The sequence below is a fragment of the Magnolia sinica genome, chromosome 16 (genome assembly GCF_029962835.1).
Source record: "Magnolia sinica isolate HGM2019 chromosome 16, MsV1, whole genome shotgun sequence".
Lineage (NCBI taxonomy): Eukaryota > Viridiplantae > Streptophyta > Magnoliopsida > Magnoliales > Magnoliaceae > Magnolia > Magnolia sinica.
The window spans coordinates 46,915,504-46,939,648 of record NC_080588.1 but is presented as its reverse complement, the minus strand read 5'-3'; the positions used below and the strand labels follow the sequence as shown (position 1 = coordinate 46,939,648).

Below are 24,145 nucleotides of genomic sequence, written 5' to 3'. Positions count from 1 at the left end.
CCCACTCTCTCTAGGAATGGGTCTAGTTTGGCCTAGTTTAGTAGAGACATCCCATGTCTGCGTATTCTCTGCTAACATTTCTAGAAAATCCTAAGCCTCATTATCATCCTTATCAAGAAAGGTTCCACCACACATCATCTTTATGAACTGACCGGTATCCATGGTGAGCCCCTTTCGGAACGCATCAATCACTTGCCATGGTTCATAACCATGATGTGGACAAGTAATTAGAAGGTCTTTGAAGTGCTCCCAAGCTTGGAAAAACAGTTCATTCCCCTTTTGGGAGAATGACATGATTTCTTGTTTTAGTGTATTTGTTTTGTGCACGGGAAAGTTTTTCAAAAACTCTTTACCTAAGGCTTGCCATGTAGTGATGGTATTAGGTCTTAGAGAGTTGAGTCATGCTTTGGCCTGATCCTTTAGAGAAAATGAGAATAACCTAAGCTTAAGTACATCTCTATTGCCATTGTTTACTTGTAATGTTGCAATTACTTCCTCAAAGTCCTTGAGGTGCAAGTAGGGGCTTTCAGAATTCAAGCCATGAAACTTAAGAATCAATTGAATCATACCTAGTTTAAAATCAATGTTCCCTGTGTGAGCAGGGAATACTATGCAAGATGGTAAAGTTGATCTCTCAGGGTGTAGATGTTCAAGTAAAGTCCGTGGTTGGTTTAACACATTCCTATGAACTTCATTTTCATCCTCAAGAGGATGATTGAGTCGATTTTCTCTGTTTTAATTTATAATTGGATCTGACAGATTTGGATTTGGATTATCAACTGGGTTTGCCATGGAATCCAAGTGATGTTGAGTGCCTCTTCTAAGTGAATGATCAAGGCCTGAAACTAATCCACCTTCAGAAGAGAGTTGATTGTTTTGATCCCTACTCCAACGGGACATAAACCATCCACACCACACAACAAATACCATTAATTCAAATAGCAAGTATGATACTTAAAATAAAAATAAAAACTTAACCAATAACCCAAGCGGCAGGGCCGACCATGAGGGTTCAGTCCACAAAGCAAAAATAAATCAACAACCCAGGCAGTAGGGCCGACCATGAGGGTTCAATCCACAAAGCAAAAATAAATTAACAACCCAGGCGACAGGACCGACCATGAGGGTTCAATCCACAAACAAAAATAAAAAAAATAAATCAATAAAAGTAAAGTAAAACTAATGCAGAAATTAAACTATGCTAATTTGGAAAATAGATTCAGCGGATGATCTTTGTGATCAAACAGCAACTGTAGGACAACCATAGCACTTGGGTGATAAAATCCCAAACAGGGCAACCTTATGTCATAATTAGTGCTTGAAAGACCCAACTGAATTTACTTTAAAAGAAGAAAAATAAAAAATAAAATCTATAGAAAATTTGGAGGGTTTAGAAGAGAACTTACCTTAGCCATCTTGCACAGATCTAATCTATCCAAATCTCTCCTTCGCAATGATGCCAAAAACTTGATTGCTTGCCTCCAAGTGCAAAGGTTCGTAAGTAATATCCTGTGAATACAGGGTTGATCTCACGAGGAGATGAATTGCGAGAAGGAGAAAATCAAATGCAAAACAAACTAAATAATAAAAACTAAACTGATGATTTGATTTTGAGATTTTTGAATGGATGTAATTCAACTGAATTAAAACAACACCCAAGTTTCAAAGTTCCACACATAAGTTAATGTTCCAAAATCATAATGACTTGGATAACACAACAAGGATCTGAGCACTATGGTTAGCCTAATCGGAAAATAAAACAGTTTAAATATTTTAATAAATGATATAAAAAAAATTAGAAAATCATGGATTTGCAAGCGCCAGTGATTTTAAGAATTCAATATCAATGAGATAATGAAAATCAAAGAAATATAACAGGTTGAGAACCTCTCCTATCTAGAAAATCTGATTGATCTAGGGTAAGCCTATCCATCATATGGATCTCATATGATGGAAACATATCGATCTCACGAGAGGATAAAAAAATAAAACCTAAATAATAGATAACATGCACACACCATTCTTCTCATCATTAAAACAATCAATTATCATAACTTAAAGAATTACTAAACCCATGTGCTTCCCTTCTAGCTTGGGCTAGAAGGAACTTAGAAAAACATAACTAGAATAGAAAAAGAAAACAAAAAGAAAGAAATAAATGCAAATAGAGCGTTAGTGTCATCAGAGCGTTAAATCCATGCTTTAAGCTCCCTTTTCAGTCCATGCTCATAAATACACTCTGCATCACAAACATGATTAAAGCGGGTCATTAAACGATATCATGTTCGTAAATCCAAGCAATAACTGGGGTCTAATATGCAATATTTGACCCTCAACACAACCCCCAAACAGCATTTTGCTAGTCCCGAGCAAAATATGTGAAAATTAAGTTGAGAATCATAGGAGAATTTCTCGAGTGATTTTTGAAAAACTATTCAAATTCCAAAATTCAAAAGTTCATGAATGTTAGGCATAACTTTCTCCTAGATTCAAGCACACGGTAAACGTCATAATTAAGTTCAAAGTATTAATCCATCAATTAGAATAATTCTAAACATTTAGTTTCATGGGTGTATAGTATAATCTCAGCTTATCAACATGAAACTCACTTCTCTATTTCAGGATATCATTGGTAGCAAACAAGAGAATTCATGATAACCAAAATTTGCCCCACAGATCGTCCTTTCAGTCCTTCAGCTTTTAATTTTTTCAGTAAAAGTAATGCCAAGAAGGGGAATCAAATCCTCACCTACAGGGAGCAAACCTATGGTGAAGACTGTACACCCAACCCTTTTCCAATATCATCTATGGGGAATCAAATCCGCACCTATAGGGAGCAAACCTATGGTGAAGATTATTCGCCCAACCCTTTCTAAAGGTATCTGTTTTTTTTATATACTGGGTCTTTTCTTTTTCTACAGTTAATCATGATGAGAAAATTTTCCAAGCTGGTTCCTTACATGTTTAGTGATTACCAAGTTAACCCTTCAATATCAGACTGAAACCTTAATGTGAAAGTAAGATGTGACATGTGAAATCATGACTCAATCAATGTTTACGACTTCTAATTCTGGATTAATAATTCAAACTTAACTGTGAAATCTAACAGATACTGAATCCAAGAGTCATAAATTACCAACATCACATATCTTGAAATTCTCAGTGCGAGATTATCATCAAAATCACTTCAAATTCACAAGAAATTTCATAAAAATTTACAAATTTTCACCATTCTTGCTCAAGATTAAGAAAATACTGATTAGGTAACCTAGTCTCCCACCCCCAACCTAAAATCTACATTGTCCTCAATGAAAAAGAATAAGCATGCAATGCACATGGGACAATGAAAGTAAATGAGAAGTGATGGGAAGATAATACCTGAACGAAAGAATCAAGAGGCTTTTCATAGATATCTACGTAAGAGCAGGTCAGTACAAGAAAGAAACCAACAAAAATAAAAATAAAATCCTACCTATACCACTTTCGCAGGCGCTCTCGATTGCATTTAGCATATGCAACAAGCCTTTAAACTCCTAGGTTGCCCCTAGTGGATGAGTTGTAGTCTCGTGAGGGTTTGCAGCAATGTTACCCACAAATATTGAACTAAGAAAATAAAATGGAATGAAAAGCTAGGTTGCCTGCCAGGAGTGCTAAGTTTACCATCTATCCTAAAGCAGTATAAAACAAACTATCTTAGTCTTATGAAAGTAGGAAACCTACCTATACCTCCATTAGACTAGGAGATCAATCCTGGTAAACAGGATCAGTCAGAGGTATGGACATGTCCTCTGAATCAACTTTCTCAACAAATAACTTTAAGCGATGTCTATTTACTTTAAACTCCTTGCCATTATCCGGATCTCTTATCTCAACGGCCCCATGAGGATACGCAGTGACCACAATGTAAGGGCCAGTCCAACGAGATCGAAGCTTACCTGGAAAGAGATGTAATCGAGAATTATACAAAAGGACTTTCTGACCAGGTGTGAATGATTTTCGTAGAATACGTTGCTTATGAAACGCCTTCATTCTGTCCTTGTAAATTCTCGAGTTCTCGTATGCATCGTTCTGGATTTCTTCGAGTTCATTCAACTGAAGTTTGCGTAGCGAGCCAGCATTGTCCAGATTGAAATTCAATTTTTTGATTGCCCAGTAGGCTCTATGTTCCAACTCCATAGGCAAGTGGCAAGCCTTCCCATAGACAAGTCTAAAGGGAGACATTCCAATAGGGGTTTTAAACGCAGTATGGTATGCCCATAAGGCATCGGTTAATCGGGTTGACCAATCCTTATGATCAAGGTTAACCGTTTTCTCTAGGATATGTTTGATCTCCCTATTGAAAATCTTAGCTTGTCCGCTTGTCTGTGGATGGTATGGGGTGCTCACCTTGTGAGAGATACCATATTTCTTCATTAAGCTTTCGAATGGTCTATTACAAAAGTGTGAGCCCCCATCACTAATGATAGCTCGAGGTGTTCCGAATCGGGAAATGACGTTCTCTTTTAGGAATTTAATGACCATGCGATGATCATTATTCTGACATGGAATCGCTTCAACCCATTTAGTGACATAGTCTACAGCGAGCAAAATATATAGATTTTCAAAAGATTGGGGGAATGGTCCCATGAAATCAATGCCCCGGCAATCAAATGCCTCGATGATAAGAATGGGATTCAAGGGCATCATATTTCGACGGGACAACACTCCTAATTTCTAACAACTCTCACAAGCTTTACAAAACTCATGAGTGTCCCTGAACATAGTGGGCCAGTAAAAGCCACACTGTAAAATCTTGGCTGTGGTCTTTTTTGGCAGAAAAGTGACCACCACAGGCCTGTGAATGACAGAAAGAGATGACACTCTGATGCTCAACGTCTCGCACACATCTCCTTAAGATTTGGTCTGAGCAATATTTAAATAAATATGGATCGTCCCAGAAAAAGTTATGTACCTTGGTAAAAATTTCTTCTTATCTTGCGCAGTCCAATATGTTGGTATGGAACCTGTGGCAAGATAATTAGCAATATCAGCGAACCAAGGTGAATGGGAGACTCTGAAAAGTTGTTCATCAGGGAACGTATCATTGATATGGGTCGCCTCAAGGGAATCAGAGGTATTGAGGCGAGAAAGGTGATTGACCACTACGTTCTCTACTCCCTTTTTATCTTTAATTTCCAAATCAAATTCTTGGAGTAGAAGGATCCATCTTATCAGGCGGGGCTTAGAATCATTCTTAGAAAGATGATACTTGAGTGCCGCATGATCTATGTAGATAATGATCTTGGATCCAATCAGGTAGGACCTAAATTTGTCCAAGGCGAACACTACGGCTAAGAGTTCCTTTTCCGTAGTCGAATAGTTCACTTGGGCAGGATTTAGAGTCCTACTTGCATAATGAATGACGTAAGGCCTTTTATCTTTTCTCTGACCTAGAACTGCTACTAGAGCATAATCAGAAGCGTCGCACATAAGCTCAAAAGGAAGGCTCCAGTCGGGTGGTTATATGATGGGTGCACTAGTCAACATGCCCTTAAGCTTAGTGAAGGCTTCCTGACATATCTCAGTCCACTCGTATGGTGCATCCTTTTGAAGTAGATTACATAAAGGACGAGAGAGGAGACTAAAGTCCTTTATGAATCGCCTGTAAAATCCTGTGTGTCCTAAGAAGGATCGCACGTCTTTAATGTTCTTGGGTGGAGGTAGGTTACAGATAAGATCGATTTTTGCCTTATCTACCTCGATTCCTTTGGACGAGATAATATGTCCAAGGAAAATTCCCTTATGAACCATAACATGGCACTTCTCACAATTAAGTACCAAGTTCTTTTCTTCACATCTTTTCAGCATACATTTAAGTCTCTCTAAGTACTCGCTGAAAGATGAACTGAAAACAGAGAAATCGTTCATGAAGACCTTTAGATATTTCCCCACCATGTCAGAAAAGATACTCATCATACATCGCTGAAAGGTGGCAGGGGCATTACATAATCCGAATGGCATCCTTCTGTAGGCAAATGTGCCGTAGGGACATGTAAATGTGGTCTTTTCTTGATCCTCAGGAGAGATTTCAATCTGATTGTAGCCCGAATACCCGTCAAGGAAATAGTAATAGGAATGACCAGCTAGCCTTTCCAAGATTTGATCAATGAAGGGCAAAGGAACGTGGTCCTTCCTCGTGATGGTATTCAGCTTCCTGTAGTCAATGCACATTCTCCAACCAGTAGTAACTCTTGTTGGTACGAGTTCATTATTGGCATTGGCTACGATGGTGATCCCGGACTTCTTAGGAACCACCTGAGTTGGACTCACCCATTGACTATCGGATATAGGGTATATGATACCCACATCCAATATTTTAAGAACCTCAGCCTTAACCACTTTCCTTATGTTTGGATTTAGTCTACATTGTGATTGTCGAGTGGTCTTCGCATTATCCTCAAGATATATGCGGTGAGAACAAATCGAGGGGTCGATTCCCTTGAGGTCTGCTATCGTCCATCCAAGGGCTCCCTTATGCTCAATGAGAGTAGATATGAGCATACTCTCCTGTTCTTTCTCCAGGTGGGTAGAGATCACCACCGGGTATGTCTCATCTTGACCTAAGTAGACATATTTCAAATCAGAGGGCAAAGGTTTTAGGTCAAGTTTCGGCGGCTTGAGATTAGACGGTAGAGACACTACATTAGTTTGGGGCAATTCTTAAAATTGTGGCCTCCACCTGTTAACTTCAAGTACCGGTGTAGTATCATGTAAGAGCTAACCCAGGCAATTCGAGATTTTATGCAAAAGATGGATTCACGTATGACGGTTATAGAAAAGAGGATGCTTCCTGCACAATCGCTCCCCAATCCTAAACCACAATACAAGATAAGTAATCTCACTAATCCTAGAACTAGTTAATTTCAGAAAAACGTAACCGTCAATCCCTGGCAACGGCGCCAAAAACTTGTTCACTCCCTAAGTATAGGGTTGTGATGTAGTAATAATGTAACACCCTGAAATTCGGGGGTCGAGCATAACTCAGCTCCCAAGTTCCAAAACATCACTTATGCAACATATTTAATGATGGATGTATGTTGTCTGTATTAGTGCATAAAACATGGAATAGATTAAGCCAAAACTCAAATATAACTCAGGGATAAGTGAATAAAGCAAGCGGAAGACTTATAGAAATATATGTGTACATGTGTGAATCCCTGAAGTATATATACAAACCAGGTCGTACTGTAAGTGTTACTTATCAAAATTACAAATATCAAATTACATCATTTAAATCCCAAAAATAATCCCAGAGTCCCGCGCATCAGAACAAGCTCGCTAGAACCCGTCTGAAAACTGCATATAAGAGAAAGCAGCCTCATCATCATCCATCTCCCGCTCTGCCTCAGAAGTCGCATCAACATCTGCAACATCAGAACCTAAGACAGTCTGGTGGGTGTTTAACACCGCCCCAGAATGTGGGAGTGAGTGATCAACTCAGTGGAACAATAAAGCACAGGTTAACATGTTATCAATTCAATTAAGCAGTAATGATAAAGCAGAACAATTAAACAAGTCCTAAGTACTCTTGTTAATGCAAGGATGTATGCAGAATGATGCGTGCCCTCACGCGTACACCCTCAGCGTCTTCATCTTACGTTACGCATGACATCGCCTCAAAGTGCGCCACATCTACAAAGCACATGCAAATGCGGTGCATGGATATGATTACCAAGTTGTTATTAGTCCTTTTCACACAACAGGATTGGGAAGCTAAAGTACCTTCCTCATATCACCATCCAAACAGTGATCCATTCTAGGGTCGTCAATCCTAGACATCTCATACGATCATGTAGTTGTAGGTCGTTGCAAAGGGCTCGTCACCAATCAATGCACGCCTTTCATACCTTTATTACCACAGTTCGGCTCGTCACCTCATTGCGGTATCTAGGCATGCTCGAGGTCACTATAAAGGGCTCGTCACCAATCAATGTAAGCCGACAGCATGAATATAGTGTCCCATACCACCATAATCGACTCACGAGTTCAGTTGCTCACTGGTCACTACGGGGAGGCTCGTCACCCCAGCGTAGGCCGACAGCTCGACCACGGTGTCCCATACCACCATGTCTGGCTCATGAGTCTTTGCGGATCAAGGTACCATGGTTAATAGGATTTCACTGGTAAGTTCAGTACCCTAGATTCAAGCAGTAGTGTCCATACATGGTGAACATACATTGGACAATCGGGTTACTTGACGAACTCGATTAGCACGAGCGCACGTTGGGTTGAACGACATAGAGTGCGCAAACACTCCACGTGGCCAAACCACTGCCGCCAACTCTAATAAGGCTCGGGTTAGTCTAATTACATCCTTTGTGGCGAAAGCAATCTCAGCCACAACCTTAAGGCAGATTACCGATTTCCTGGACTATTCATAGTCCCAAACACATTACACTATGACATATATTTGCATTAAATGTAGAACAGTAATGGAACAACAACTTCAATCATGTGGTACTCAAGCATTTGAATAATATCAACTTAACATAAATGAAAGCATAAGCAATGCTTGAAATTAAATAACAAGGAATGTAACTAACATGGAGGAAATCATACACATCAATAGGAGTGTTGAGAATCACTTCTCAATGCCTGCAAATAGTGTAATGAGTTACACTTTAGATCATTCAGACATTTCTACAAACACTTAGAATACACAATACAACATATATGACATATGTTGAAAAACACACATTTGGACAATTCCTTTTACCAAGGAGTTGTCATACACACATCTAGCATACATACATGACAAATAATCATGGCAAACACAAGTGCATATTTTATACGTATACGGTACTTTATAGATACACGTAGAATACACAAATCTCAATATAACACATGCATATCAGGAACGCAACATAAACACAACATTTGGCATGTGAAATCTCATCCATAACAAGAATAAATCATTAACTGGGATTGAAAGCCTTGAAAACCATAACCTATACACTTAAAGTCCGCACCTTAAGCCAGAAAAGAACACCGAACTGATTTCAGACGAGTTGTCTTCGTCAACGGCGATAGAATACCCTAAAGCAAGAACAGAAATGAGATACAACAACACCAAGACTATTCTAAGCTCTAACACAGATTAGGGTTAGGTTAACTTACCCAAAGATGAACTCAGAATCGTCAGAATAACAATTCAAAGTGAAGGTTCAAGGATGTAGAAGAACAGGAAAGAATCCAAGATGATTCACCAACTACTCTCTCACTTTCTCTCTCTTTTCCACTCTCTTTCCAAGCTAGGGTTAGAGAAAATTCGTATGAAAAATAGAGCTAGGGTTTAAGGACTATAAATAGGCCTCAAAATGATGGAAATAACCCCAGGGACAAGGTATACTTAGGTTATAACCAAAGCAAGCCTCTCTCGATCCAACGAAGCACTTCTGGTGGGCCTATTACCACGAAAGGTCGGACTTAAACTCTTTGACCATAGATCTAGGTCAAGCTGAGTTTTCGTACCGACCGGCTCTTCAGATCAGCCGTGGCGGACCACACTCATTTCAACGGTCACAGAATCTCGATCAGGTCCACAAGCACAAGGATATGCCCGGGCCACCTTTCCTGATCAGAGGGTGAAATTGGGTCAGAATCCAACGGTTAGATAGCTTAAAATCATCGCGTAAGCGACACGACTCAGATTTCATAAAAGCTTATTAAATTTCCAACCGTTCCCACACTCTTCACTCCAGACTCACACAAATCGACCCAGAACATCACATGGACTTGATTTTCGAGGTGATGGTCAAGCCCAACCTAGTGACCGCAACAGCCTAAGATCATCGCAATCGGACTTTCGACGCGCGGTCCAGGTCCGATCCAGAACTTCCAAAAATTCCCCAGAACAACTGAATTTAGCGATGGATCCCAGATTTCAGAGTAACATAGCGCTAACTAATCTACAAGTTTTAAGTCATGCAGATCTAATTTAAAGTGATTGATGCAGATTTCACAAGCAATCGAGTATAGCGCTAATTTACCCCAAAAACAACTACTTAGGGAAAGATTTACACAAAAATTTCCAAGGTCATTACAAATAAACTCGATGAGACCGAGGTCGAATCCCAAGGGACTGAAACCTGTACATTATCTGAAACTAGGTAGAATTAAAATAAGACTAAGATGAAATCTAAATTGATTATAATTTGAGGAATAATGGTGAAATATTAATGTAAAACTTAAGAAATTTAGAGGTAGGAAACTAGGGATTCAAAGGATCCACTTGTAGAGATCAGGGAAATCTTATGCCTGTTTCAAAAACTCAACTGGACTTAGAGTCTCATCTTCATCCAATTGAAGGGTGTACCATGAAAATCAACTGAACTTCCTTTGATATAGTTTTTAAGAGATGAAAGGTATATGAATTAGAATGGATTCCATCACCAAACCATGCACAGGAGACAAAGTAAACAACAGAATTAAACTAATTAAAAACCAATCAACATGATATGAGGGTTAGGAAGGGTTTCGTCATCCAACCATGCCCAGGAGACGATGGTGAACAACAGGGCTTCCTGATATCATAATCAAAATAAGAAAAGGAACATGCTCAAAGCTATCGCAGACCCATTGTAATTTCAGTTACAACAGACCATTAAAAACTGAAAACATTCTCCATAATTAAACTAAATTCAAGATCAATTCAGTCTAAGCAAAAGGCTCAAACAAAAAGTCTCCCCATTACGCTACAAGCTTCACCTCTTAGCTCTAGCTAAGAGGTTTAGCCAGACATGTTTATGATTAGGCTAAATCTCAAATAAATATAAATAGCAATTAAGCAAAAGAGAAGAAAAAGAACTCTTTGAAGATCGCCCGTACTCCACCCGTTCTCGGCTCCACGTTTTTTCTTCCCTCTCTCTCACGTCTCCTTTTATAGATTGATGGGGTCGGGTAGTGCAGAAGGAGGCGGTGGAGTTTCCGCACTCTATACAAAAATTTTACGCAGCAGCACCCTCTTACGCAAGTCATTTTTGCGTTGAACCTTGGCGAGACCCATGATCGGATCCTTATGAGAAATCCACGCCGTCCATTAGACTCACAAGAAAAAATCACTCAGAGACGGCTAGTTTTAGACTGCTGATGACGTGGCCCTCTTGCCGGTACAATTCACCGTCCATCTTCCGTTTGGATGAATAAAAACTGATCTCCACTGTCTTCTAAGATTCGACCATCTAGGCTTGGATGAGAGGGACCTTGGGCTCTTAATGGATGGTCCAGATCCGACCGATGAAGTACGGTGGTGGCCCACAAGATTAGCCCGCAGGCTCCGTTGCGAAACAGAGCCTGCGCGTTCAGCACTGTGATGGTCGGTGGACCCACGATTGATGTCGGTTCAAAAATCCACACCGATCATTGAACTTTACTCGAAAAACCAATTGGAAATGGATAATTTTTTATTAGAATCGGTGTGGCCCACGTCATTTTCTATTCCACCGTCCATTCTGCGATTGACGGTGCTCTTACATGCTTACAGTTGCATGAGTCCGAAGAGAAAGCTTGGAGATGGTTAGACTCCCCTCTGAAGCAGATGGGCAGCTCAGATCATTCAAAGGAGCAAGGGGTGGGCCCCACTAAGTGAAACCAGCGGACTCACGTCTGCCGCTGTGAGAATTTTCTGGTTTGAGAAGAATAGTCGGTCAGCACTTGCTGACCGACTTTCGGATGTTTGGTGTATGCCCGGTGCACCTGCATACCTTGAACATGCACTACATGTATGGGTCCCACAGAGATGTTTGTGAGAAATCTACTCCGTCCATCCATTCTGCCATATCATTTAAGGCGTTGAGTCAAAAATTAAGGCATATCCAGATGTCATGTGGGTCCAAAATCGACGGTTTATGGGCTGATCTATCCGGTGGGCCACTTCTACTGGGATCCAATGGCTGAAATTTGATGTGTACGGTTAATTTATGGTCCTCATGCAATGTATGGAGTTTCGAGCTGAACGAATGGTGGGAACCCCGTGATCTTGCATTCTGGATGATTTTTGGGCCACTTGAGCTTCAGTTTTTCGATTTTTCTCAGATCTTTGGTGTGTAATTCCGTCAATTCTGGTCCCCTGGAGTCCGTCCCTTGCCTTTAGTGTCATCAGAGCGCTAAATCCATGCTTTAAGCTCCCTTTTCAGTCCATGCTCGTAAATACACTCTGCATCACAAACATGATTAAAGTGGGCCATTAAACGGTATCATGTTCATAAATCTAAGCAATAACTGGGGTTTAATATGCAATATTTGACCCTCAACATGCAGTTTCTCAAAATAGACTTCAGAGCTTCAGAATACACTTTTTCAGGACGATTTCAGGATTCTTCACTTCAAATCTTCGATTTTCTTCATTCTTCACTTGGTTTTCTTAGATCTTTGGCATGTGAATTCTTCGATCTTGGTCTCCTAAGATCCATCCCTTGCCCCCTTTATTGTGAAGAATGTTTATACTCATGGGGCTGTTGAAATTGAGAATCCACGTAATGGCATTATGTATAAGGTTAATGGTCAGAGATTGATGCCTTATGTGGAAAACTTTCATTTGGGAGAGGACTCCTTCCCTCTTCATGAGCCAGAATATTCAGATTGATGCTCCTAGTCTGATGGAGCATTTGTGTAGGATTTGTATCATATTCAAATTTTTTTAGTATCACCTAGCAGGTGAGTTCTTCATGGTAGGTACTATTCACCCCTTATTTTTATTGTTCTCTGCATTACATTATCATTACATTGAGGATAATGTAGATTTTAGGTTGGGGGGTGTGGATAGTCATCCATGTGAGGTTTTTTTTTAGGTTTCAATTTTTTTTTTTTTTTTTTTATAGGTTTATGGGGAAATTTTTTTAACATTTTCAAAATAATATATACAAGAATATGAACATGATATTACGCGAATTCCAAAGGCAAAGTTAATATTTATTCTACGTCGATAGTAGTCAGAATTCTGATAACTGAAAATTATAGACTTGAGTTTAATTATCTAATCACTAGTTTAAAGTGAGTTGTAATTTGATGACCTGAATTCACAATACACCCTAGCTAATTAAGTGAAGAATATGATATGTGAACTAGGATAACAACTTTTGATTCAAACAAGATTGAATGAACTAGTACCATTGATATATGCTTAAAAGAGAGAATATTGAAGGGAAAAAAAAGAGTTATGAAAATTTTATTATTATTATTATAGAGCGTGAATGCAATGACCATAACGATCGTGTCAGTAATCCGGAGTAAGGATACCTAAGTATCTCTTACTGTTACTATTACAAGTACGATACCTTAGGTTCTGAAGCAAACCTGGTGGGAATCTTCATCTAAGGGTGATCTATAATAATGAGGATATGGTAATAGAAGAAAGGTCATCAAGGAAATAAGATAGCTAGAGATTTCATATTCTTGGAATGATTGAAAGGAGTTAGGATCGAGAACATGCATATTTCTCGAAGTTAGACTAGTCTCACGAGCAGCTAAGTATTTTGGATCATAACTATTTCAAATTTTGATTAGGTCTCTTAACTCAAAGATGTAATGGATTAAGAAATTGAGATTTTAACTAACTTCAGACTCAGGGTAAGTATTGTTTTGTTTTGGAATTCACATGATGAATGGAGGCATAATTGTATAAATTTCTGAGTATTGAGTTATTTTTCGTGTTTTCAATGTTTGTGGGTAATATTTTTGGAAACCCTCACGAGACTATAACTTGTCCACTAGGGGAAACCTAGGGGTTTAAAGGCTTGTTGCATATGCTAAATGTAATCGAGATTACCTGTGAAAGTGGTGTAGTTAGAATTTTTTTCATTTTAATTTTGTTTCTAGAATTAAATTTTATTCTTATTTTTATTTTTCTTCGCTTATTTTGCTCGGGACTAGCAAAATGTTGGTGGGGGGTGTGTTGAGACTCAAATATTGCATAATTTCCCCCATTTATATCTTAGTTTTATGAACATAAATCAGCTTAATATTCTATTTTACTCATGTATGTGTGCAAGGTGAATTTAAGTGCTTGGATTGAAAAAGGGTGCTAAAAAGCATGGATTTGATGCTCAAGAATCACCAAGGCAAGGGATGGATCTTAGGAGACCAAGATTGAAGAATTCACATGCTAAAGATCCAAGAAAACCAAGTGAAGAATGAAGAAAATCGAAAATTTGAAGTGAAGAATCCTGAAATCATCTTGAAAAAGTATATTCTAAATCTTTGAAGTCTATTTTGGGAAACTGCACAACGAAAAATCTATTTTAAACAAACTGTGCAGCGAGAAGTCTATTTTAGGAAACTACGTATATATGACGCGGTTTCTAGGGTTTTTCAACTTTGTACGAAAATTGGAGTTCCCTACTTATAAATAGGGCTTCCTAGGCATCATTAGAAGCATTTAAGAGCAATATTTAGGGTTTTTAAAGGGTTTTCAATTTTATAAGTTGTTTTTTTATCCTTTTAGATCTTTTCTATTTGCATTTATTTCTTTCTTTTTGCTTTCTTTTTCTATTCTAGTTATATTTTTCTAAGTTCCTTCTAGCCCAAGCTAGAAGGGAAGCACATGGGTTTAGTAATTCTTTAAGTTATGATGTTGATTGTTTTAATGATGAGAAGAATGGTGTGTGTGTTATCTATTGTTTAGGTTTTATTTTTTTATCCTCTCGTGAGATTGATATGTTTTCATCATATGAGATCCATATTGATGGATAGGCTTACCCTAGATCAATCAGATTTTCTAGATAGGAGAGGTTCTCAACCTGTTATATTTCTTTGATTTTCATTATCTCATTGATATTGAATTCTTAAAATCACTAGCGCTTGCAAATCCATGATTTTCTATTTTTTTTTATATCATTTATTAAAATATTTAAACTGTTTTATTTTTCGATTAGGCTGTCCATAGTGCTCAGATCCTTATTGTGTTATCCAAGTCATTATGATTTTGGAACATTAACCTATGTGTGGAACTTTGAAACTTGGGTGTTGTTTTAATTCAGTTGAATTACATCCATTCAAAAATCCTAAAATCAAATCATCAGTTTAGTTTTTATTATTTAGTTTGTTTTGCATTTGATTTTCTCCTTCTCACAATTCATCTCCCCATGTGATCGACCCTGTATTCACAGGATATTACTTACGAACCTCTGTACTTGGAGGCAAGCAATCCGCAATGCTTGCAGTTCAAACAATTTTTATTTTTATTTTTATTTATTTATTTTTTGTGCCAATCCAGTTTAAAATGCATGTATTGATCCGTTTTTTATTGACCAATACAAGGTTCCAAATGGGCTCTTGCAATGCTTGGCTTGAATAATTACTGTTTTAGTTTTGGCGTGTATGTTTGGATATTTTGGCTATAGCTTCCTACTTGGACTCAACTTTTACAATGCTTGGCTTGAACTATTGATGTTTTAGCTTGGGTGAGCATGCTCTGGCCTTAACTTCCTACTTGAATATAGAACTTGGGATTCTTGGGATGTAAGCTCTTTTAATGCTCTATAACAGAGTGATTTTCACACCCACATTTCTTCAAAAGGTCCCATGACAGTCTTTAAAAGTTGCGACTTGAAAGTCATAGGTTTGGTTGATTGGACCAATCGATTAATAGATTCCTACTTGGGAGGTTGTAATTGGGCAAGGCTTGCTCTGTTAGAATGGTTTTCCTTCAACGTATATTCCATGTAATGGTGAAAGTTTCATCTGCAAGATCTTTGTAGTCTCCTAATCCAATTTTTAGGAAAGTAGATGCCTCCCTTGCTCATTTGCTCATAGATGTGCTCTTGTGATTTGATTTTGTTCTCTATCTCGAGGTTTGGTTACTAATCCGGTCAACCTCAATCCAACTCAAAACAAAATCATAGTGAAACACAATTAAACTTCTTTGATACCATTTTACATGTCAGAAATATCAAAGCACAAGAACATTTTATATTAAAAGAACTTGAGAACTCTACAAAAGGTTAGAGCTCTGACGTGCGCAAACTGTTACAACATGGCTGACTTATACAACTTAGGCCCCCTGAAGTCAACGAGTGTCTTCGGCTATTCTCTATGAATCCAGTGGGGATTAAACAACAATGCAATAATATAAACACACACTAGGCAAATTTAGGAATATGTTATGTTTGTGTTCTCAATGAGCTTTTACTTTCGAGCATTTTTCCTTTCTATTGCTAGGTGATCCTTGCTTTTAAGAATCTTATATGGATTTTCATACATTGAAGATGTTGCAAAAATATTGATTTTAATAAAAATATTTTAATAATAAAATATAATATAATATAAAAAGTTGTTTTGAAAAACACTTTTCTACGGGTTTTTTGGAATAGTCCCACATGGAAAAGAGAAGAGAAAAACCTGTGGTTTATATGAAGGAAGTGGAGTATTATAATATTTACCTACCTAGTCCGTGGACTATGGACCTTGCGTGTTCCAGTGCGTAGCACTGGAACACCCGCGCTCGCGCTCGCGCTCGGGCACGGGCACGGGCACGGGCTCGGGCTCGGTGCGAGGGCGTGGGCATGTGAGGCAGTGTGGCTGTAGAGGCGCTAGTGGCACACTTTACACTTCGCATGTCCGCATCGTATCGCAGAGAGTCGCTCCTTCGCGACCTTGAACGAACCAGAGCGAGACGTGTGCGAGTCGCGGTGCGACTAAGTGGCTATAGCGGGTGGCTGGTCAGTAGAGAGTCTAAAGGACTGAGAGAGAAATCTCTCAGTATAAATAGAGGGACTGAAAAGAGCTGTTGCAGCAGAAACTGTAACAGCTGAGCCATTAGTGCAGGGTCCAGCTGTAACTGCTGCATGGCTAGCCCAACAGCTAGAAAACGGCTAGCCGTTGTCTCACAATAGTCAGCATGCAGCAGCTTGATGGTCCATGCACAACAGTCAGAAAATGGCCATAAAACGGCTAGTTTTCCAATAGCCAAAAATGACTTAATGGAATTTAAGTCTCTGGACCATAACCCCCTAGCCACAATAGCCTATAAAAGGAGGACCTGGATGGGTTTCCAAACCATCTCAACTCACTCCAGCAAACCCATACGAACTGAGACAGCCAGCCCCTCTCCACTCATATATTCTAGTGTTTCCAGCAACATAGCAAGGCTTAAACCTTAGCTTGAAGAACAGACCAGCGGTGTGGTCTAGAACGGTTCAACTGAACCAGTAGCTGAAGATTTGAACTGGCCTGTGCAGAATTTTTCTCTTCTTTTCTTCTTCTTTTGGGATTTTTTCTTTTATATTGTAATACTGCCAGAAAGCGTGTAATTGAGTTCCATTTGGTGGGCCTTCGTGTTTGCTGAACGCAGACCCACACCAGGCTCGTCGTATCCTAGAAGCTATTTGCCTGTAACCTACCAGCATACTCAATTCACTTGAGTAGGGGCAAATAACGCTTTAAGGACAGCGTTTCAGACCTGCTTCAGCCTGTCCTAATTTCTGATTATTTTACACTTTTTGGTTTCCACATTATATAGAAATACATTAATCTGTATAAAATTCCAACAGAAGAGTCTTAATATTTGCATGCACGTGTATTAGTCTCATGGTCCTCCTCCTTTTTTCTTTTTCTTTTTCTTTTTTGTTTTTTTTTGTTTTAGGTAAGGGAGCTAACTGCTTTCTATCCTAGGGGAGTTAATCGTTGGACGACTGAAGCTTTAGAAGCAATCCAAGAGGTATGGGAACTACAAAATATTGTTAGGAGCATGGATGGCCAATCTGTCATTGTTGTTTTTTGCAGCCAAAAACTATTTGAAGTCTATGTTTCCTTTCCATTGGTTGAAATGTTATTCAATGATTGTTGTTCAACTTACGGTCCTGAGTTTCTTTGTGGTTTCAAGTTAAGTAGTTATGCTTCCAACTCAAGGTATCCTTAGTAATGGTGGTAACCGTCCCTCGTTATGTTGTCGTAACGGCTGCTTTGGAAAAATTGACCCCATAATTGTCTTGTAATGACCTGTAACGGTCCTGTAACGGCTACAATGGCCCCTTATGGGGCCAAAATAGTTTTTTTTTAAATAATTTTTTATTAAGCATAATGACCATTATGGCCACTATTGCCATTATGGAATACCTTGTTCCAACTAAACTTGATGCTAAATACTCTGACGTAGTTTTAAATTTTTACAACATTCTTCATTCATTTATTTATTTATTTTTGCATCATTTACCTTAAATGATGGGTAGTAAACTTTTGTTTGGAGCAAATGCCTATGTTAAAAGCAAAGAGAAAATACTAGATTTTTTTAAAAGAGGTTGGTCGAGTCTCATTTCTATGAATAGGGCCTTGTAAACTCTATTCAGTATAAATCATCAACTAAGAGAATTAGAAATGACCTTCTTATACTCTACATAAACGTAATCATCGACATGTTGACCTTGGGAGAAAAAGAATGTAATAAATGAACTAAACTAACTCCGTTGATATGATGAGGTACACGAATGATATGTTTGAAACTCCATCTCAAATTGATGCAAAAAGTGTGTATTTGAAAGCATAACTTCACTAATGAAAAACTAATATTGGATTTGGGATTTCTTTAGTAAGTTTTAACAAAACTAAAATGAAAGACAAATGATGAGAATTTTAGTGAGAAATGCTCTCCGAGCACTATAACTTATAATGCTCCCAGTTGCCTGAGTTTAGTTAGATAGTTCAATCAATCGATCTGAGCTATGCATTAAGTTCAGAAAATATTCCTCAAGCTACCATTCGAAAAATGCACTGATTGGATGATCCAATCCATCCTTGATGGCGTGGCTATGATTGCCTAACAAAAGGATTCTTTAGAATGATAAACAATCCATCATGATCTCTAACAAATAGATGGATCAAATTGTTGCTTGGACCTATTTATATGTAAATGATCTTGACTGTCCAAATTAGAGAGCATTGAGTGAGTGGTTAATATTTGTTAGATTGGTGTGATTCTTGCATGGTAGACTAGGAATGTTCATTGGACCCAATGAACAATCTAGATCAATGGATACATAGTCCACGAGCCCCAATTAATGCAACTAAATGCAATTAGGAGCACTATAACTTATAGTGCTCAAAGAAAATTGAAGCATTTCTCTATTTTAGAAATGATAAAAGGCTAGGGAACTCCTACTAGATAAGATCTCTTGGGCATACAAGGTGTTGCATCCTTGTCGACTCAGTATTAACTTAGACAATTTAAGCTCCACTATACAGATAGCAATCGTTGGTCACTTTTTTAAATCTTGACTATTCTATGTGAGACTAAACCAACCTTATTCAAAACAATAGGGTTTAATAGAACTAGAGAACCATTGAGTTATAAGAATGTCACTCACATCCAAAATCCTCTTGAAGAAAATGGTTGAGAGGTACGGATAACATATGTAGAAATAAGTGCATCATTGTGTAGTAAATATGTGAACCACATCCCATAATAGATAACAATGACTTAACAAGCAAAGAAAAGAAATAATCAAAATCTTACAAGTTCAATTCAAGAGAATACATTGTGGAAGATGTGGAGATGAAGAAAAGAGAAATATTTTCTTCATCTCGTTCCCTCTACTAGCCTTATTCATATACCACTTTTTTTTTCTTTTTTTTTTTTGAACAATTATGATATATTATAAAAAGGCTAAAGCCAAAGCATGCAAATATACAAAAATACAAAAATACAACTACACCCAGTGAAACGCTCCCCAAATGACAAGTGAGAAGATTGAAAAATCTATGCTTCCACCCAATCCTTCATATTAAGAATTGCCCTAGTGAATACTTGCACCAGTCCACTCATTTTGTTCCTAAAGCAACGATGGTTTGTTTTCCCCCTATTAAGCCCATAGACTAGCAGAGAAACTTAATCGCTACAACCTTTTCCCTTCTTTCTCTATCCTCCCACTGTGCCAAGCAACCTTTCCTTTATCATCTTCGGGAACACCCATAGTAGCCTGAACAATTAGTGCCTGTTTGATTTTCTAAATTCAGGGTAAATACCCTGTAAATAGCCCATTATTACAATTTCGCCTGTTTGAAAATGCCAGGGTATTCCTGGTTTGAAAAACGGTCCAAAATGACTGGCATAAATTTGTGGGCCCCACCGTCATGTATATGATATATCTACATCGTCCATCCGTTTTACCATAACATTTTGATGCATGAGCCGAAAAATGAGAAAAATCCAACATTCAAGTGGCCCACACTAAAGTAAACAGTGGCCCCAAGAAGTTTTTAACGATAAGTGTTCAATTACATTTTTATTGTGGCGTGGTCCACTTGAACTTTGAATCTGCCTCAGTTTTGTGCTCATGTCCTAAATTCAATTAGCATGGTGGATGGACGGTGTGGATAATTCACATACATCATGGTGGGGCCCCCTATATTTGGCAGCCTCCTCCATTTTTGCGTTAAAAAAAGTAGGAGTCAAATCAACATAGGTAACGATGAAGGTAATTACCAAGGAAATAATTGTAAGCCCCGTGTCCTAGACTGTACCATTCCATAGACTTCTGTGGTCTTCCCGGTTGAATTCCGGCAACCTTCGACCCTTATCCGATATTTGCGGACGACCCTGAGATGTATGCCGTTAACCCGAGTCGACTCAACCCAAGATGTGTACCCTAGCGACCGTGCCGTCGCCATGGTTCCGATGCCACGACACGCGTGCTGATCCGATACTCTGGCCAGGAGATGCGGGCCAGCGTTCGATACGAGAAAAACGCCGCGCGTGCGAATTATGAGAGAATCTCTACGATATGTCACATCAATCAATCAACCCATCAATCCCATCATGTCAAGTACACATCACCTTTCACCCATTCCCAAGCAACCATAAAAGTCAAAAAAGTTCTTACAAGCCCATACATTTCTTACACCAAAAATCCCAAAAGTCAAAAATCTATTACACACCCATCACTTACCACATCCATCACTTCATCACCCATCACTCTCTCCCTTTATAAGTCTCTCTCTCTCTCATTTTCAAACTCATTCCCAAGCAAGAGAGAAAACACCATACGTCCAAGCCTTTCCAAGCATTCCCGAGCAACAAGTATGGCCCACCTTCCCACCCACTCATCTACCATCTCAACCATCCAAACTCCATCTCCTCCGTTGGAATCGAAGCTAAGGAGCTAAGGAAGCCAAGGGAGCAAGAAGATCAAGCGGTGGGTGCTTTGGTAGAGTAGTTACAATATTTTTAAGATGGGCCAAGTGAGGCCAACCGACCAATGGTTTGGATCTCACTTGGGACCCTAAGATATGGCCGATGGCCCACTTTGATCATCATGATCATTCCATGATGGGGCCATTCTCCATAGACCCCATTATGATGTTTATTTTTCTTGTATACCTAGGGTCATCTAGACCGTCTATTTTAGTGGAGAAGGGATCTCCACCATTGGATTTTGATTTAATGGGCCCATGTGTAATGGGACCCACTTGATGAATGATTGGTTGCAAGGGAGGGCCCATAGTGTCGGGGTCCCTCCATCACGCGTGTCCCACTCTCTCTCTCTCTCTCTCTCTCTCTCTCTCTCTCTCTCTCCCTCTCTTTTTCATTTTTTTCCTTTTCTTGTGTTAATATGTTCTTGTGGCCCATTAGGATGGACCCCACCATGAGGCAGGTATTTTATCCAAGCCATTTATAAGAGGGGCCCACTTTAAATGAGTTGTACCCACACCATATCATTTGGTGGCCCATCTAAGTAGGGCCCACTTCAAATGCATGTGCAAGGTCAGACCGTCCAGCATCCCTGGACACTGGACAAAAAGGGAAGAAATAAATATTAGCTTGTTTCCAAGCTTATGGGGTGGACCACTCATATAGGCCCCACCTTGATGTATGTATTCAATCCACGCCGTCCATTCCCTTCTCAACCTCATTTTAGGCGTTGAACCGAAAAACAGAGTCAATCCGAGGTTCTGGCGGGCCATACCATAGCAAATGGTGGTTTTCACCGTTGAAATCTTCCTTGATATTTTTATACACCGAAAAATACTCAATATTGGACTCATATAGCTAGTCTTGAGATAGGGAATCTAATGGTTGGGTTCGATTTTCTGGATGTGGACCCCACCTGTGAAAAACCACAGGAAAAAAAATAAAAATAAATAACATCAGCAGTACCAGGCGCTGCCTGCGTAGCAGCAGACGGACAGACCGGGCAGCAAACCCATGGCCCCAGCCGTGGGCCCCACCATGATGTGTATTGGAAATCCACACCGTTCATTGGGTGGGCCACTCCCTGAAGTGGGCCCACTCCAAAAATCAGCTAATCCAGCGCTCAGGTGGCCCACATCATAGGAAACAGTGAGATTAAACGTCTGCCCTTGGAACCCTTTTCTGGGCCATAGAAGTTTTGGATCCAGCTGAGATTTGTTCTTCCTATTCATTTGAGTCCATGGGACCTTATCAACGGATTGGATGGTATGTAAACATTATGGTGGGCCCCACGTGAAGCCCACAGTGATGTAGGTGTTTTACTCCCACCGTTCAGGCGAGCGGTGGAGCCCACCATGATTTGTGTTCTATCCCCACCGTCCAGGGGAAGGTGGGTGTGTGCGTGTGCGTGTGTGTGGCCGTGTGTGTGTGTATATATATAATATTATATTATATATAATATTGTATATACTATATATAAATTATATATTATATTATATATAATATATTGGGTGGTGGGCCCTCATGCGGACCCCCCCCCCCCCCCCCACCATGATGCAAGTGTTGCATCCAAAACCGTCCATCCATTTTGAGAGCTCATTTTATGTCAGGAGTTAAGGAATGGGCCAGATCTAAAATTCAAGTGGACCCCACCATTCAAAGTAGTGGTCAATGACGCCCACTGTTCAAAATTTCCAAGGGTCCATAGCAGTTTCCCATCAAGTTGATATTGACCCCACTCCATCTATCACTATGTAAATTATGGAAGGGGTTGATGGGAAACATATTCATGGTGGGCCTTAGGAATTTTAATGGTGGAAATCATCACCACCACTCTTGTTGGGTGTGGCCCATTGGATATGCATGGGGCCTAATTGGTGCGGCCCATTTGATATACATAAGGCCCATGTGATTAGGTCCATTGTGATGTATTTTAAGGCCCAATGGGTTATGGCTCATTGCAATGTACATAAGGCCCGTTGGTGAGGCCCATTAATGCGGCCCATTTGACGAATGTAAGGCCCATGTGATACGGCCCATTTGATATAATGAAGGCCCAATGGGATGTACCTAGGGTCCATTGCAATGTGTGATCCCAACATGGTTTATGTAATGATGTTTACGACGGGCTATGCCTTGGGAATAATGTTGGTTTGACGTCCACATTACAAGTATAGTGTTTGTTAAAAGTCCACATTATGACTCTCCCTAGAGCTCATTGATAGGCCCGTATATGTAATGTGTAGGCCGTGTAAGCCCATCTTGGTTATGAACTGCATCCATTACCATATAACATGCTTAGTATAGTTCCATGATTCACGACCATATGCAGCATATGTATGCTTAATATGAAAAGTGACTGATCATAGCATATGCCCTCGGGTAGATTGTTTATGGGCTCTCGGATAGGCGGTGCTGCCCTACATGAGCGCACGATACGCGCAGGACTGGATAGTGTGATTCATCAGCATGTTCCGCATTACTCTAATACTGCATAGTTGTATTACTACCTTGTGCACACACTTTCACCTCCCTCTAAGCTTTCCATAAGCTTATGCACGACCGTTGCGTGCAGGTGACGTTGGAACACAGCAGCGCTGAGGCAGGAGCGCTTTGTAGATCATCTTGGAGCTTTTTAATCATTGTATTTCCCTTTATGCTCATTGTACTTTTAAAGTTTTTTATCATAGTGGAAATGTGATGAAGTTTTTTATTGTTGTTTGTAAGTTATGCCTTTGGTTATGCTTATTACGAATCAAATTGATGTTGAAAATCCTCCTCGTAGCATCTCAGGATCAGAACCTGGCGAATGGGCGTTGGGAGCCGAGAATGAAGTTCTATGGAGGCTGTCGGCGCCGGATTCGGCAATCGAAAATTTTGTTAGCCCGGTTTCCGAGTTTGGGGCATGACAGAAGTTGGTATCAGCGCATAACTTGAGAATAACCAAGAACAACATTACATGTCTGCTATGAGTTTGGAATAACTAAG

The 24,145-nt window shown here is 39.4% G+C and overlaps 1 pseudogene; it reads left to right on the top strand.

Annotated features, from left to right (window-relative positions):
* LOC131228823 (histone H3-like centromeric protein CENH3) overlaps nucleotides 1–24,145 on the top strand; it is a 56,223-nt pseudogene that overhangs the window by 15,594 nt on the left and 16,484 nt on the right.